Genomic DNA, 15,760 nt, shown 5'->3' with positions numbered 1-15,760 from the left:
TCTGTAATGGATGCTGCAGGGTCCTATGGTCACTCTACCAGTATCTGACAGTTTGAGTGTTCTGGATGTGGAATTAATATAGATAGTTGTGGATAGGAACCTGTTGGATTAGGAGGACTCAAATGTTGATCAGCATGCCTGCGGTCAAAATGGCAGCTGGTCTCAAAAAGTGCGGTGAATTATTTGTCCAAAGAAGCATGTGCATAAGAGGGGACACCTGTGGTTTTACCAGTAGTTGGGTAAGCGGATAATGGGGGTTTACTGGTGCCAGAGAAGGAATTTCTGTTGGGAATGGAGGTGAAGATCATACAGGCCTCTGGTTCAATTTTAAAAAAATGTACGGTGCAATCGGTGATGGGTGGTATGCCTCCGAAGAGAAGAATGTTGTACAATGGTGATGGTTAAGTACCAATAATTATCCCTGAAGGGTTGATTTTCTTAATCTGTTTTTCTCATTAGGGTGTGTTGCAACTGACTTCAATGCATGTGGGCTCCTTGATTTTGGTGTTAGCTTTGTCACTTTAGTAGATTTCAGGCTTTTTGGTCAAAGTGTGTATTATTTGGAAAGATCTAAGAGCCCTTGAATTAGGTACTGTATAAGGAATTTGAGTTTACCAAATAGGACAATTTAAAGATCAATATTCTTTCTAGAAACTCCTCTGAGCAAAGTGCTGGACCCAGAACTCCATGTCCGGGTGAGGCAGCTTGATCAGTGGTCATGCAACTGTGGCAGGTTTTAGGCAGGAGCATGCATAGTCCATTATTAGCCTACACTGATTGCAACCATATCCAATACTTCTCCCTATGACAACCCTGTTTGTGCCATCAATGTTGGTCTTTCTGGCACCTCTTTAAAATTGCTCACAGGTAAAATGTTCATTGTTTCAGGGACAGGGCTATGTAACCAAAAATTGTGCTGCCATTAAGTGCTAACTTTTTGGGTTAGGGTATCATCCCTTTATTATATAACAGTGCGGAGATATGACTCATATAGACATTTCTTAAATTCTTCTGATTAAAAATCAATCCAACAATGTCCAAAGATCAAGTTTCCAAATAGACTATCAATTATACAATATATATACACAGTTATACCCATTTTTTCCACTAAAAACCCGGGTAGGACCTGGGTTTTCAGACATGGTTTGAACCCAGGCCAGACCCCGTTTACACTGCATCTTTGATCCGGGTTATTCCTGGGTCAGCCCCGTTCACACTGAACCCGGGTCTGCCCTGCTAAACTTGTGAGGTCATAAAAAGTAGGAGGTGACTGTTCCACAGCCACCAATCAACTAATTTTAGGCATGACCCATGTCAGATAATCCGTTTACACTGCATCATTACCCAGGTCCATCCCAGGTCCAACCCTGGTAGCTACCTGGGTTGGATTCCCAGGTCACTTAGCCCAGGTTATTTTTCTACTGAGCCACTACCCGGGAAGACCCATCAATAACCTGGGTTATAGCAGCAGTGGAAAAGGGGTATTAGTGTCCACAGGAACATAAACGACACAAATCTACCAAAAAAAAAAATCTTCTAATATAATCCTTATGCCAATATATAAAATTTCAGCCCTGAATAAATTAGTCCTATCTAGACTTTGAGGGGTATTCAAAATGAAACGTTATCTTCACTGCCGAAGTTAACGTTTCATATCGGAGTTTTTACCTGCGTTAAAGTTTGGTGCGCGCTCCCGCTTATCCCCGTATTCAATATAAAATTAACGAAAACTGGAAACTCCGAAGTTGGATTTGCGTAAAGTTACGAATTTTTCCTTAAAATAATTGTAAGACCCCCTTAAAGTTGTAAAAACATGGAGGATCACTATGGGTACCCCCGTTTTAGCCTTTAAATGAAAGTCGGGGATGTAAATAGCCGCAGCAGGTGTTTTTTTCCCGACATTGAAGAAGTGTTGCAGAAGAGCACTTAGGTTATTTTTTTCGTTTTTTTAAGTGGTCCCATCAAATTTGGGGTACATGAAAATGGGTACTAACATATTTTTAAGTCCCTAAAGTAAGTTTTTAAAAATTCTGCATTTGTGCACCTGCCGCTATAATTCTATTCTAGAAAACACCTGCCGCATCCTTGTAGAATAGCCCTGAACCTATTTCCCTATTGTTAAACAGTTTTTTCCCCTTTTTTTTTCTTTTCACCCCAATTTTTAAACTAACTTTTTGGGGTGTCCCTATTTTTTTTTTAAACTTTTTTTGACACAGTTCTTTTTTAAATGTCATTCCCAGGGGTGCAGGCTATTTTTTTTAAGCCTGCACCCTAAACCCCAATTCTGCACTTTTTTTCGACACCTATTCAATGGTGAAAAGTTATTCCCGTTTTTTATCAAAGACTTTTCAAAACTGCGATAAGTCTTTGAAATTGAATACGGTGTAAAAGTAAAACCTGCGATAATGACATCATACCTCCGATATTAACGCAAAAACGATGTTTTCGCTCCCATATTGAATACCCCTCTTTGTCTTTTAGGGTGATTCACTCCCAATCACTATGTATATAAAACAAAGAGAAATTAGGGTATAAAGTCTATATCTTTTTAATGTGTGAAAAAATGCAAATAAGATCATAGAATGTCATAAAAACACAGAATGTGTAAAAAGGATTCCTACCAATTAGTGTGAGGCAAAAAGTCTGTATACAAGTATAGGTAAGTAAATGGTAACAACCCGGGTACACCAACCACCCTTGATCTCAGCTCTGGTAGCAGAACCTCCACCACCATGTTTCAACCAACTTGTGGTCTTTGTCAAGGTAAAGAGTAGGTACAAAAGCTTGCTTTTTAAACCATAATTGACCAGTCCTGCCACTCAAATAATCAGTGACAGGAATTGTCAATGAAATACTGAATAAAACAATATCACAGTAAATTAAAAGGTAGAGTGAATATTGCTTTCACCTCCTTTAAGAAAACACTTGTAACAACAATGTGAATAAAAGCATTGAAAAGATTAATAACATTGTGAATTTACATTTAAGCATTATTGGTCCCGCCCCTCATCCCTAGTAATTGGCTGCCGGTCCTATCAATCATGCACATTTGTTCCATTGACTGGAAGTTATTAAAAATGTCTTTGATATTAAACAGATGGGAAAACAAACTAGGGGGATGGTACCTTTAGACGTTCTAACAAAAAGGCCGCAGCTCAGACTTTGGGCTCTTCTAATGATGTATCGACAGAATGGGCTGTAGTGAAAAATAAGAATAGAAAGCAGAATAAAACTTGATAGGAATCATACACAATGCTTAGGAATAGGTGCCTTTCTTTTCCAATAAAAGAGGAGGATCAACAAGATGTAGTGCAGGGTAGGGATGGTGTCTACAAAAAGCACCAGGAAAAATAAAAGCCCAATAGCACCAGGTGAAGGGTGGGAGGCGGGCTCAGGCTAGTGCATTTACACATACATCGCTGCCAGCGCGGCAGCAATGTGTGTATTAATCAGCAGCCAATGAGAATCAGACAGACTCTCATTGGCTGCTGCTGCCGGTCTGGAGCTTACTCATGAGCTCCATCTTTCAGCTCCTGCAGTGGGTAATGGGAAAAATGACATGACATCTCTCCCATAATACAGAGCGCACCAGCCCGGGAGGACTGCGGTGGTGCAGACAGCGGCAGGAGCAAGAGCTGGAGTGGGGATTTAGGTAAGTGGTATTTTTTTTCTTTTACTTGTGTGTTTGTCTATTAGGGGTGGACCCTCTACTGGGGACTACTACTGGGGGCACTGTATCAGGGTGGACCACTACTGGGGGGGCACTACTACTGGGGCACTGCATTGGGGGGGGACCACTACTGTTGGCACTACTGGGGAGGGGGCTACTACTGGGGGCAATGCATGGGGGGGACTACTGGGGGCACTGAATAGGGAGGACCACCACTAGGGGCACTGAATAGGGGGATCACTACTGGGAGCCTGCATATGGGGCACTGGATAGAGGGGACCATTACTGGGGGCACTGTAAAAGGGGCACTACTGGGGGTACAGCATAGGGGAACCACCGCTACTGGGTGCACTGCATAGGGGGGACAACTACATGGGGCACTGCATAAGGGAGACCACTACTGGGGGGCCCGCATAAGGGAGACCACTACTGGGGGGCCCACATAAGGGAGACCACTACTGGGGGCACTGTATAAGGGGCACTACTGGGGGCCTGCATATGGGGGACCACTACTGAGGGCACTGTATAAGGGGAACTAATGGGGGGCTGTATAAGGGGGACCACTAGCGGGGGTACTGTATAAGGGACACTACTGAGGCCTGCATAAGAGGGATCACTACTGGGGACATTGCATACTGGGGGTACTGTATAAGGGGCACTACTGGGGGCCTGCATAAGGGGGAACACTACTGGGGGCACTGCACAGGGGGACTGTATAAGGGGCACTACTGGGGGCACTGCACAGGGGGACTGTATAAGGGGCACTGCACAGGGGGACTGTATAAGGGGCACTGCATTAAGGTGCTTATAGAATGGAAAGGAATTTTCAGAGTGATGAGATAGAAGTGTGTGTCATGTTGACATGCCCCATTTGTAAGTGGCCAAGCCCCTTGTGGCCACGCCCATTTTTTCGCCGCATGGGGGGTGGGCTTTACTTTTCTATTTGCCCTGGGCTCCATATACCCTAGTTATGCCACTGCCTGGGGCTATAGTGTCCTGAGGTGAATGGGTAGAGAGTAGTGATAAATATAAAGTATGGTGTCATGGAGTAAGAACAAAGGGTCCCTCTGTTAGGAAGCTTGGTGACAAACAAAGAATACTGTAGTTACGTTCAGGTTCTGCTTCTTTTCGCTCTTAATGATAGCTCCTCAACCAAATAGATTTTCTACCATTAACTTGACATCTATGTTGTCTGGATGAGCACATTAAATGGCCTTTTGTTTTTGTTTTGTTTTTTTTAGCAAGCTTGAGGTTGTTTTGTTACTTTTGCAAAGGTCTAGGGTAGGTCGACTTGTAGACTTCTCCAAAGTCAAATGTGAGTGGAGACAAGGCCGCTTCTAAAGGTCTCTTGTGACCGTCATATGGTGAGAAGGTCATACTTTTTATCATATGGTAACCAAAGAGCAAGTTATAGAACTTGAAGTAGACCATTTTTGTGTCAACCTTTTGACCTTGTCTACCATTTGTACCTGTCAACCTTCTTCCACGTCGACCTTTTGTCCCTGTTGACCTATTGACTGTCCAACATCTAGACACTGGGCCTGATTCAGTAAGGATCACAAATGCAGCTACGTACACAGACCTAGCGATTGTTAACCATTGCGCATGTGTATAAGCCGCACTGCGCGTGGGTTGCGATTGCACTGCAACTACGGATGCACAGAGGAGTCCATCGCAGATTGGGTGACAGGCTTTCAGCGTTGTGATGGGGGAGTGACCGGGAAAACGCAGGCATGCCTGTCCGTTTAAACGCTGTTGCTTGGGCACACATAAATAAGCCACTGCGATTGCATAGGCAGCTTGAGCCCAATGCATGCTAAGAGACTTGCAGTGTCTGCAGCTGGTCAGACTTGGTGTAAATGCTGCATACCTGTGAGATGTGCGTCATTGGTACCAATGTTTACACCGAAGACCGACATTGGACGGATATGAGAAAGCAGCAGTGGACGTCTTTATCCTCGCTGAGCTTTGGCAAGCATTAGCATATTTTCGCCGCTGCGTTTCTTGCAAATTTGCAGCTGCAATCGCATTTGCGGTCCTTACTGAATCAGGCTCACTGTTAGCCTTTTTACTATCTATCTTGAATACCATAACCGCCTGGGACAAACATCTCCTAAAGTAGAGAGCTGGAAAGTCCTCCTTTGTGAGGTGGTGGCAGGGGAAACTATGTATCATGGAATGTGAAAAATCGGGCATATGGAGAGTCAATAGGTGGATGCTGCAAGTTGGGCCAGGTTATGGCTTAAAGCTTAGTGTGTTGTCTGAAGTCTAGGAGCTATCCATCTAAACTTTTATAGATTTTTCTTCATTGTCCTTTTTGATGGTTAAGTGCTTTACATATGTCTAATAACCCTGGTTAGTTCATCTATATAGTGAGTTAGTTTAGGGAGAAGCATTTTGTTAACATAAAAATTATTTTTTTTTCTTATATTTGTTCTTTTTTTCTATGCAGAATTGCAAATGTTATGTATAGATCTAATTTTATATTCCCCTCATTTGGTGATGTTTTCATTTTTTTTTTGATGACTAACTAATTTATGTTATACTATTATATTGTCAGTGACTTATGCCAGCGGTTCCCAAACTGGGTGCCGCGGGATACTTGCAAGGGAGCCTCAGGTTGGTGGTTTAGAACCAAATCAAAATATTTATGGTCAACGTAATAGGAAAAACCAGAGCTGATGGCCGCCAATCATAAAATATGTGGACAAACCGAGCACCACACTGTCCTCATCCACATAACTGAGCCTAAAGCTGGCCACACATCTAAAGATTATCTGTCCAACCAGCCAACTAGTTGTTTGGTTGGAATGAAAATCTGGTAAGGAATACAATCAGCAATTTGCTCCCAAACGCTGGAAAATGGACCAAAACTGTTGTTTGAACAAATAGTTTAGATCAAACATTTAACAAACTTGTCTGAACGACCATTTTCATCTGTTTTCTGGCATTTAGGAGCAAATTGCTGATCATCATTTACTCCCATACATTACCAGATTTTCATTCCAACCAATCAACAAGTTGGCTGGTTGGATGTAAGTTGGTCTAGTGTGTGGCCAGCTTAAGAATATCAAGTAAACACAATTTGCTTAATTAAATAATTTTTGGTAAATTTCTCAATAAGAAACTTTTGGCCTTGGCGTGCCATGAAAAAAATGCTGATACTCCAGAGCGCCATCATTCAAGAAAGTTTGGGAACCACTGACTTTTGCAATATGTTTTATGAATAATGGACTCTTTCTAATGGGATTTGGGGTTTAAAGTTTTGTATAGTTATTTCACAAGTGTGTATGTTGCACGTTTTCAATAAAACTAGTATCTCCAACTTCAATAGTATTTTAAAGTTGCTGCAGTTTGTATTTAGATATATGGATTGAGTTTGCTGTGAGGTGAGCTACATACCTTTCTTGGTGCCTCTCTGATACTTTTGATCAAGGGGCCTAAAGCATTTACATTGAAAAATATTAACAAACATAATATTTCATATATGATTTTATGCTCAAAAAAATACAGGGAACACTTAAACAACACAATGTAACTCCAAGTCATTCACACTTCTGTGAAATCAAACTGTCCACTTAGGAAGCAACATTGATGGACAATCAATTTCACATGCTGTTGTGCAAATGTAATAGACAACAGGTGGAAATTATAGGCAATTAGCAAGACACCCCCAATAAAGGAGTGGTTCTGCAGGTGGTGACCACAGACCACTTCTCAGTTCCTATGCTTTTTGGCTGATGTTTTGGTCACTTTTGAATGTTGGCGGTGCTATCACTCTAGTGGTAGCATGAGACAGAGTCTACAACCCACACAAGTGGCTCAGGTAGTGCAACTCATCCAGGATGGCACATCCATGGGAGCTGCGGCAAGAAGGTTTGCTGTGACTGTCACCGCTAGAGGTAGCCTGACTGCGATTAGGTACCGAGATGAGATCCTCAGACCCCTTGTGAGACCATATGCTGGTGCGGTTGGCCCTGGGTTCCTCTTAATGCAAGACAATGCTAGACCTCATGTGGCTCGAGTGTGTGAGCAGTTCCTGCAAGACAAAGGCATTGATGATATGGACTGGCCTGCCCGTTCCCCAGACCTGAATCCAATTGAGCACATTTGGGACGTCATGTCTCACTCCATCCACCAACGCCATGTTGCACCACAGACTGTCCAGGAGTTGGCAGATGCTTTAGTCCGGGTCTGGGAGGAGATCTCTCAGGAGTCCATCCGCCACCTCATCAGGAGCATGCCCAGGCGTTGTAGGGAGGTCATACAGGCACGTGGAGGCCACGCACACTACTGAGCCTCAGTTTGACTTGTTTTAAGGACATTACATCAAAGTTGGAGCAGCCTGTAGTGTGTTTTTCCACTTTAATTTTGAGTGTGGCTCCAAAACCAGACCTCCATGGGTTAATAAATTTGATTTCCAATCATAATTTTTGTGTGATTTTGGTGTCAGCACATTCAACTATGTAAAGAACAAAGTATTTAATAAGAATATTTCATTCATTCAGATCTAGGATGTGTTATTTTAGTCTTCCCTTTATTTTTTTAGACATATAGTCCACCACAAATGGTGGTTTTGTTTTGCATTTCATTTATAACATATATGCTGAGCCATAATTAGGCATTAAAAAACATAAATGGTGTATTATTGGTATTTCTTGACAGTACATATACTATAACTATAAATAATATGCAATATTAGTTGCCCCATAATTAGGGTTGTGTACCTCCTACATTAGAATGCAGTGTTATTATCCCACCAGAGGCGTAACTAGAACTTTGTGAGCCCCATAGCAACATTTTGTAGGGGACCCCACTCAGGGCCATTTCTAGGGGCTGGGGTTCCCAGTGTGAACAGTCAAAATGCCCCACCCACTTCAAACAAACATAAAAAAATAAAACCCATTTGTGGGGCGTGGTCTCACAGAACAAGGGCTTGGTCTCATCATAAGGGGTGTGGCCTCAAATGAAAAGGCTTCCTTATGAATAAATTATGTTAACATAACCATAGGATTAGGGAAAGCAAAACCAACTGCTTTTTTCCTGTGAAAAATTTCCAAGGCACACCATCAGTACATCCCCCTACAAGAAAAAAACACATTGCTCCCCACAGAAGAAATAACATTGCTCCCCACAGAAGAAATAACATTGCTTCCCCACAGAAGAAATAACATTGCCCCCCCACAGAAGAAAAATAACATTGCCCCCCCACAGAAGAAAAATAACATTGCTTCCCCACAGAGGAAATAACATTGTTCCCCACAGAAAAAAACACATTGCCCTTTCTGTGTTACCAGCCCCCCTTCTATGTCCACAGCCAGCCCCCCTTCTGTGTCCCCAGGGAAGCATCTAGATGCTTTTCCCCAAATGGACCCTAACATTATTTGTTACTATCCACATGGGCATAGAGGGGGAATATAAACCTGTGGTGAGCAAAGCATGCTACCGAGCCGAAGCATGGCGAGCAGACAAATTTACACTATCATGGGTCAGATACTCCAGCTGACACAAGATAACAGCGCTGTGAGGGCATGTAACTGCACTTCCACCCTCACTACACATCATGTCCAGGTCCTTAGGATGAAGGGGAACCAACCGTGTCCTCAGCCAGCCCCCCTTCTATGTTCCCAGCCAGCCAGTCCCCCTTATGTATCCCCAGCCAGCCAGCTAGTCCCCCTTCTGTGTCCCCAGCCAGTCAGCCAGCCCCCCTTCTATGTCACCAGCCAGCCCCTTTCTGTGTCCCCAGCCTGCCCCCCTTCTCCCTCTCACTAGCCTTCAGCATGGTTCCTCTTTCAGCGGTGGCGCGGTGTGATGCCATGACATCACACGCTTCACCTGGTAAAAAAAAACCCCACAAACTTCATTGAAGGGTGAGCAGACTGCGGCCCGGCGATAAAGAGGGCATGCATCGGGCAGAGAAGTGGGCAGGCTTGCGGACTAGCTTTCCTCTCTCCGGGACTGGACCTGGGACTCGGCCGCAGTACACTGTGGAGTTGCAAACTGTGAAATCACAGGGGTTGTGCATCCTGTGCGATTGCACGGCTTGCCCACACTTCTTTGAAAGAGACAACCCTCTCCACAGCAGTTGTTCATTTTATGCCACATAGTGGTGTCATTGTTCATATTATACCCCACAGTAGTGTCCTTGGTCATATTATGCCCTATAGTAGTGCCCTAGTTCACCTTATGCTACACCATGCCCCAGTACATAGTGTGCCACATTGTACTACCACATTCACATTATGCCACATTGTCGTGCCCCAGTTCAGATTAGGCCACATTCTAGTACATCCAGTTCAATTTATGCCATACTGTAGTGCCATTAATTTACATTATACTCCACAATGCCCCCAGTTAAAATTATGCCGCATGTAATCATTCATATTATGCCACAGATAACAACAAAAAATGGCTGTTGTGCTTAACAGAAACTGATCAGCAATACACACTGTGAAATGTAATAGCAGCAGCCGTCCAAGATATTTACAAATATCCACAGCATATGGACAACAACAAAAGCAAAGAATTAGACTGCACAATCATTTAAAAACTATAGGAAACCAGAAATAGTTTAATCAGTTTTTATAATCATTGAATGCAATGTAAAAACATAATTGCATATCGCATTACACCCAATGAATATGTAAGTCAAAATTGTAATCAACAAGCCAGTGAAGTGTATTGTTCATAAGTAATGAGACCGGTGAACATATGTGCAACATCCATTGTAACCTTGGTAGCATATCCTGATAAGGCAGTGTTGGCTAACCTTGACACTCCAGCTGTTGTGGAACTATATATCCCAGCATGCCCTGCCACAGTTTTAGCATGCCCTAATAGCAAAACTGTAGCAGTGCATGCTGAGTTATGTAGTTCCATAACAGCTGGAGTGTCAAGGTTAGCCAACACTGTGATAAGGCATGTGTTACACAGCACTAATTTCTAAAGGAAGAGGTATTTGTGTGAGAGGTGCTAGGACTGTGGGGAAAGTCTGCTGCCATATCGGTGTAGTCAGGCACTTACCTTGCTCCACTAGCTCTCACCTTCAGGACACAAATGTAGTGATGGTCTTGGAATGCAGGCCAGATGCCGATATGGTGCAGGAGAGGAAATTCCAATCTTCGGACCCTGCAAAGGAAGGCAGATGAACTAAGTCTGGATGACCTCCACTGGATTCAGTGGAAGGTCATCATTGGCACTTTTTGCTTCAGTCTAAGCTACACCCAGTGCCAAGCGCTAGGATACCACTAGTCAAATTGCCTGATGAAGGTAAAGGGGTAGTGACAAACGTAGCACACATTACTCTCAATGAGGCTACTCTGATCAGCTTGATCGATGGTTAGTCACGACCTAAGTACCTGCAAATAATCACAGAGTCAGTCCACCAACATGACTGTACAACACTGCACTTTTCTTCTAAATGTGTGCCACCCTCAGCAGCCTGACTACAACATAAATATCAGGGCCATACAATACCAACTAACTCTGTGAACCAACAACGATAACCTTAGGTTGGGTGTAGTGTACTAACATATCACTAACATGCTGATACTATATAAACAAATGACAGTCACAAAACAATACAATAACAGAAGCAGGTACCCTACAAGTAGCCTACCTTTAATGAGGTCCTACACAAAACTGGGGCCTAACAGGTGGCTTAGGCCTAGTGCCCACCTATTAATGGGGCCTAAACAATAACTAGGGCAAAAAAAGCAAAAATGATCCCCCAGCTTTCTTTCTTGTCTAGATTAAACCCCTCCCTTTCCATGCACCTATGAAAGACCAATAAGTTGATCTAAGCAGCCACTTGTTTATATTACAATAACTAGACCCACCAGTAGCACAGGCTTAGTGTCTGACTATCAGGGGCTGGTGGTTGTGCCTAAAGCCAACAGTGGCCACAGACCTTGTGCCCTACAATGACAATCAGGCCTAGTGCCCAAGGTAACTCAGACCTAAGGCCCAACTATTGGTGGGAATGGTCAATGGGGGTTGAACCTAATGCCTGCCATAGCCATGGACCTAGTATGCAACAATGAAAATGCAATTTATGATAATAAGTAAAAGCCCCACAATGGGATCCTACAAGTTCCATCAACTTCAGCTGAATCAATCCTGGTCCAATCAGGGCTTTCCATGTAGTGTTAATCTGAGGCAGGCCAATCCTCCCCGCCTCAGGACTTCCAGTGTTGTGGTGTTGGCCTTCACCTGGAGAGCAGTTGCCTGTGCAAGATTTTTTACATGGGCTACTGCTTCATCAGGACCCTTCTTTCGGCTGGGCGTCATAGCGGAGGCCTAAGTAATCTAATTTTTAAATGAACCACTATTATCCCAGGGGTTCCATCATCTTTTGCACCTTTACTAGCATCTTTTCTGTCTACCGTGGTCTTTGGGAGCTCTTTACTGCTCTCTGCTGATGAACTGAGCCGCTTCACCTCACACTAAATAATATAAGCCAACGCGAGAGGGCCTGACAAAGATGCGGCCACAGCAAGCAATAATTTTTTCAATAAAGCACTGCTGTGTTTGGTGGGGCCTGAATCCCTTTCAGATTTAGGCCCACTATTGTACTCGTGGGGTGGCAATGAGAAACCACCGCGTCTGGACCAACAGCTCCTAGATCTCACCGCATGGGATGGTGGGGCCTAAATCCCTCAGGATTCAGGCCCACCATCCTGCTTGAAGCATTTGCCTACCCATGCTGCAGGCCACCCTGGCCTTCACCAGATCCTGCTACATGTGCAAAATAGATTAGTATAATCTCTTATGAGATGGTAGTCTACAGTATCTCACCAATTGGATGTGGAAGGATGAATAGCCATTATAATTTCCAGTCCTGTCTGTTGTAAACTGGAATGCCATTTTAATTTAGGCAGGTGATGTTGGGCAGGGAAAGATTCCAAAGCCTATAAACGATTATTTTGTTTTTGTGTAGTCTTTCTGAATAAACCTGTAGCTGGCTGCTGTAACAAGCTCTTCTTCCCTCAGTGTTTGAACACTGAGCTTTAACTACTCATTGGCTGGCCATTGGCACAGTGAGGACTAAACAGTACAACACCATTACTGCAAAGTCTGACAGTGGCTGCAGATCCATTATCTGATTGGCAGTGGGGGACCCTCTGGGAAAGGGGCCGCCAGAGTACATGCCCCTTGTGTCCCCTTAATCCAGCAGAGTTAATGTGAGGTTGGTGCAGGAGAGGCAGGTCCAATGGACCCTAAGCCTCTGGGCTCCATAGCAACTACACCCCTCGTACCCACTATAGTTACACCCCCAAAATCCACCCACTTCAATGTCCCTTTAGCTCCTCTTGTCTCTCATCACCCTTTGCCTCTAGAATGTAAGATCTTACGGGCAGGCCCTACCTCTGCTTATGTCTGTCCACTCTCCATCCTCGTTGGTTCATGTCATGTCTAATACTGAATTACTTTGGTATGCTATGTGATTTGTTCAGCTAATTGCATACATGAAATTGTTGTTTTGCTTATTTGTGTCCATGTATCTTCCCTGCTCTCATGAATGTCTCAGTTTGTATGATTTGTAGCTACAGATGTGTCCTCATACACTATTGCTGCAGCCCTTCCCAGCGTTCCAGGTCCCGTCTAACTCTGGTTGCGCCAAATTTATTTTTTGACCGCTCACGAGACTGTACTAATTACTTTGACGATAAAAAGATTTACAAGTGTCGCATATCAAAGTCCGTTCAGATTTAGTGACCGATATATATGTACTGCTTATCAAATTAATCAGTGCAGTCTTGTGAAGTGGTTTGCTGCATCTGTTTGCAACTAAGACACATTTTCTGGCAATAAAGACATGAAAAAGATGCAAGCCAAGTCGCTGGACACTTACTCGTGATACATGGTGTATTGAGGTCAGGGGTATGAGGACACATTTATATTTGTTTATAATGTATCCTGTATTCACTTTTTTTATTTTGGAACTGTACTACCACCCCACTGTGTATGGAGGTTCAGAAATTTTGTGGTGTTGTGTTTAAATAAACGATCATACTTAGGAAATAGGAATACAGTATGTGTTCATCATACATTGGGATGCACTGTATTTGTAATGTATTGAAATCTTACATCCTAACAAACAACCACTAGAGGTCCCCACAGTCAATAAATAATATGCCTATACATAATATACCATGTGTGCCATATTTAAACATTTAGATGTAAATTTACTGGGATGTAGTTAATTTACAGGTGGCTATGATGCCGGCCATCAGAATCCCGTCCCGGACTAAAGATAGGCGTCAAAAGCCTGATGCCTATCTTTAGCCCGACGACAAAATCCTGACAGCTGGCATCCCGAATGAAGGTAAGCGGGGTCCTGTAAGGGGGAGATTAGAGTTAGGCTATCCCCCGGGAAGGGTTAGGCTTTGGCATCCCCAGGAGAAGGTTAGGGCTAGGCACCCCCTGGGAGGGTTAGGTTTAGGGTGCGGGAAAGGGTTTACTACTAAGGGAGGGTTAGAGGGGGAGAATAGTAGGGTTGGCATACTTACCACCCCTTTCGGCATTCTGGGCTTCGGGCATCAGATATTCAGCCACCAGGACTTCATACCTATTCCAAATATACTAAACAGTTAATTTTAAACCTGTTTTTCTTTGGTGGTTTTGGACGCTGGATTTAAACGTCAATAATGTTAAATACAAAATATGCATAATGTTGTATTTCATATTGGCGCTTTAAATCCAGTGTCCAAAACAACTGAAAACATGGTGACACTGGAAATTGCTGCTTTTTCTACCACAAATGGTAGTTTATTTTTTCATTTACAACTTACATATTGCCCAATAATCAAGCACATAATAAACCACAAAGTGTTTTTTGAGCTTTTATTTTATACCATATATAGTCAAAGAAATAGGACTAAATAATATTCCAATTATTTTGTAGCATAATTAGGAATGTTACTCATAAATTAGAATGCAATGTATTTCTAATTCACTGAAATCTTGCATCCTACCAAACAACCACCAGAGGTCATCACAACCTATAAATATAGGGCTGATTCAGATTTTCACATAATTTGGCTATATTGCATTCTCTGAAATAAGTGTGACTTACCATCTGTATTCAGAGTTGGCTGTACTGCCACTATGCATTGGCTGGTGAAAGTAGCCTTCATCAGAGCCGTAACTAGACTGTTTAGTGCCCTGGGCCAGAAAGAGCATTGGTGTCCCCCCTCTTTATTTTTAAATAGGGACATAAAAGGCAACAAAAAATTTCTACAATTTTTGAAGGCAGCCTCATGGGCTGCCATCATAAATTGTGGGGCAGATAGCTCAATGTGTAAGGTGTCTGACTGCCAAGTGAGAGGTAATGGGTTTGAGTCCCATGTATGACAGTATTTTGAAATGTGTGTGTAAATAAAAGAGGATGTGACTGAAGGTGCTTGGGGAGGTGGCCAGATGGAGTGGAAGTCAGCCAGGGAGGGAGATAGGGGCAGCCAGGAGATGCCAGGGATAAAAGAAGAAAGCTACAAGTGAGAATGATTATAAACAGAAAATATACAGGCCCAAACAGCACCCCCAGCCCTGCGGTGCACTTGCACCAGCCCTATCCTTGGTGCAAAAGTGTTATCTGAAATAAGATGTATTTCTGCATACACTCACTTTTGAATAGCCCCCAATTTCATTTACACACCCACAATATGCTGATGGAACACTTATTCTATGTGCAAATGCCATTCAGTTACACCGTCAGAGCCAGAAGTTGAGATGTATATAACTCTTAATCACCCCTAGTTCCTCAAAGTTGCATATGCAGGGGACTTGCAGTCTCCCTGCCATGATGTCCAGCAACCCCAGCCTGTTCAGCACAGGGTAAAATTCTCCTGGAAAATGGCTCCCCCACCCCCAAAAAAGTGGCTTACCCTCAATCTTCACCCACATGGGGGTCTTGCTGGTCCTAACCAATCAGAAAGTATTTTTCCCTGCTCTAACCAATCAGACAAAGCCTCTCTGACTGTAAACAATTACAACTGAGAAGTTGCCACTTTGCCTTGCAACTTCCATTTGGAAGCAAGATTAGCATTGTGCTTTATGTGCTGTTATTAATTTGCCAAGACAGGATGTGGA

Source organism: Taudactylus pleione, unplaced genomic scaffold (genome assembly GCF_031769625.1).
Source record: "Taudactylus pleione unplaced genomic scaffold, aTauple2 ptg000671l, whole genome shotgun sequence".
In the NCBI taxonomy this organism is placed as follows: domain Eukaryota; kingdom Metazoa; phylum Chordata; class Amphibia; order Anura; family Myobatrachidae; genus Taudactylus; species Taudactylus pleione.
This window is presented reverse-complemented; position numbering follows the sequence as displayed.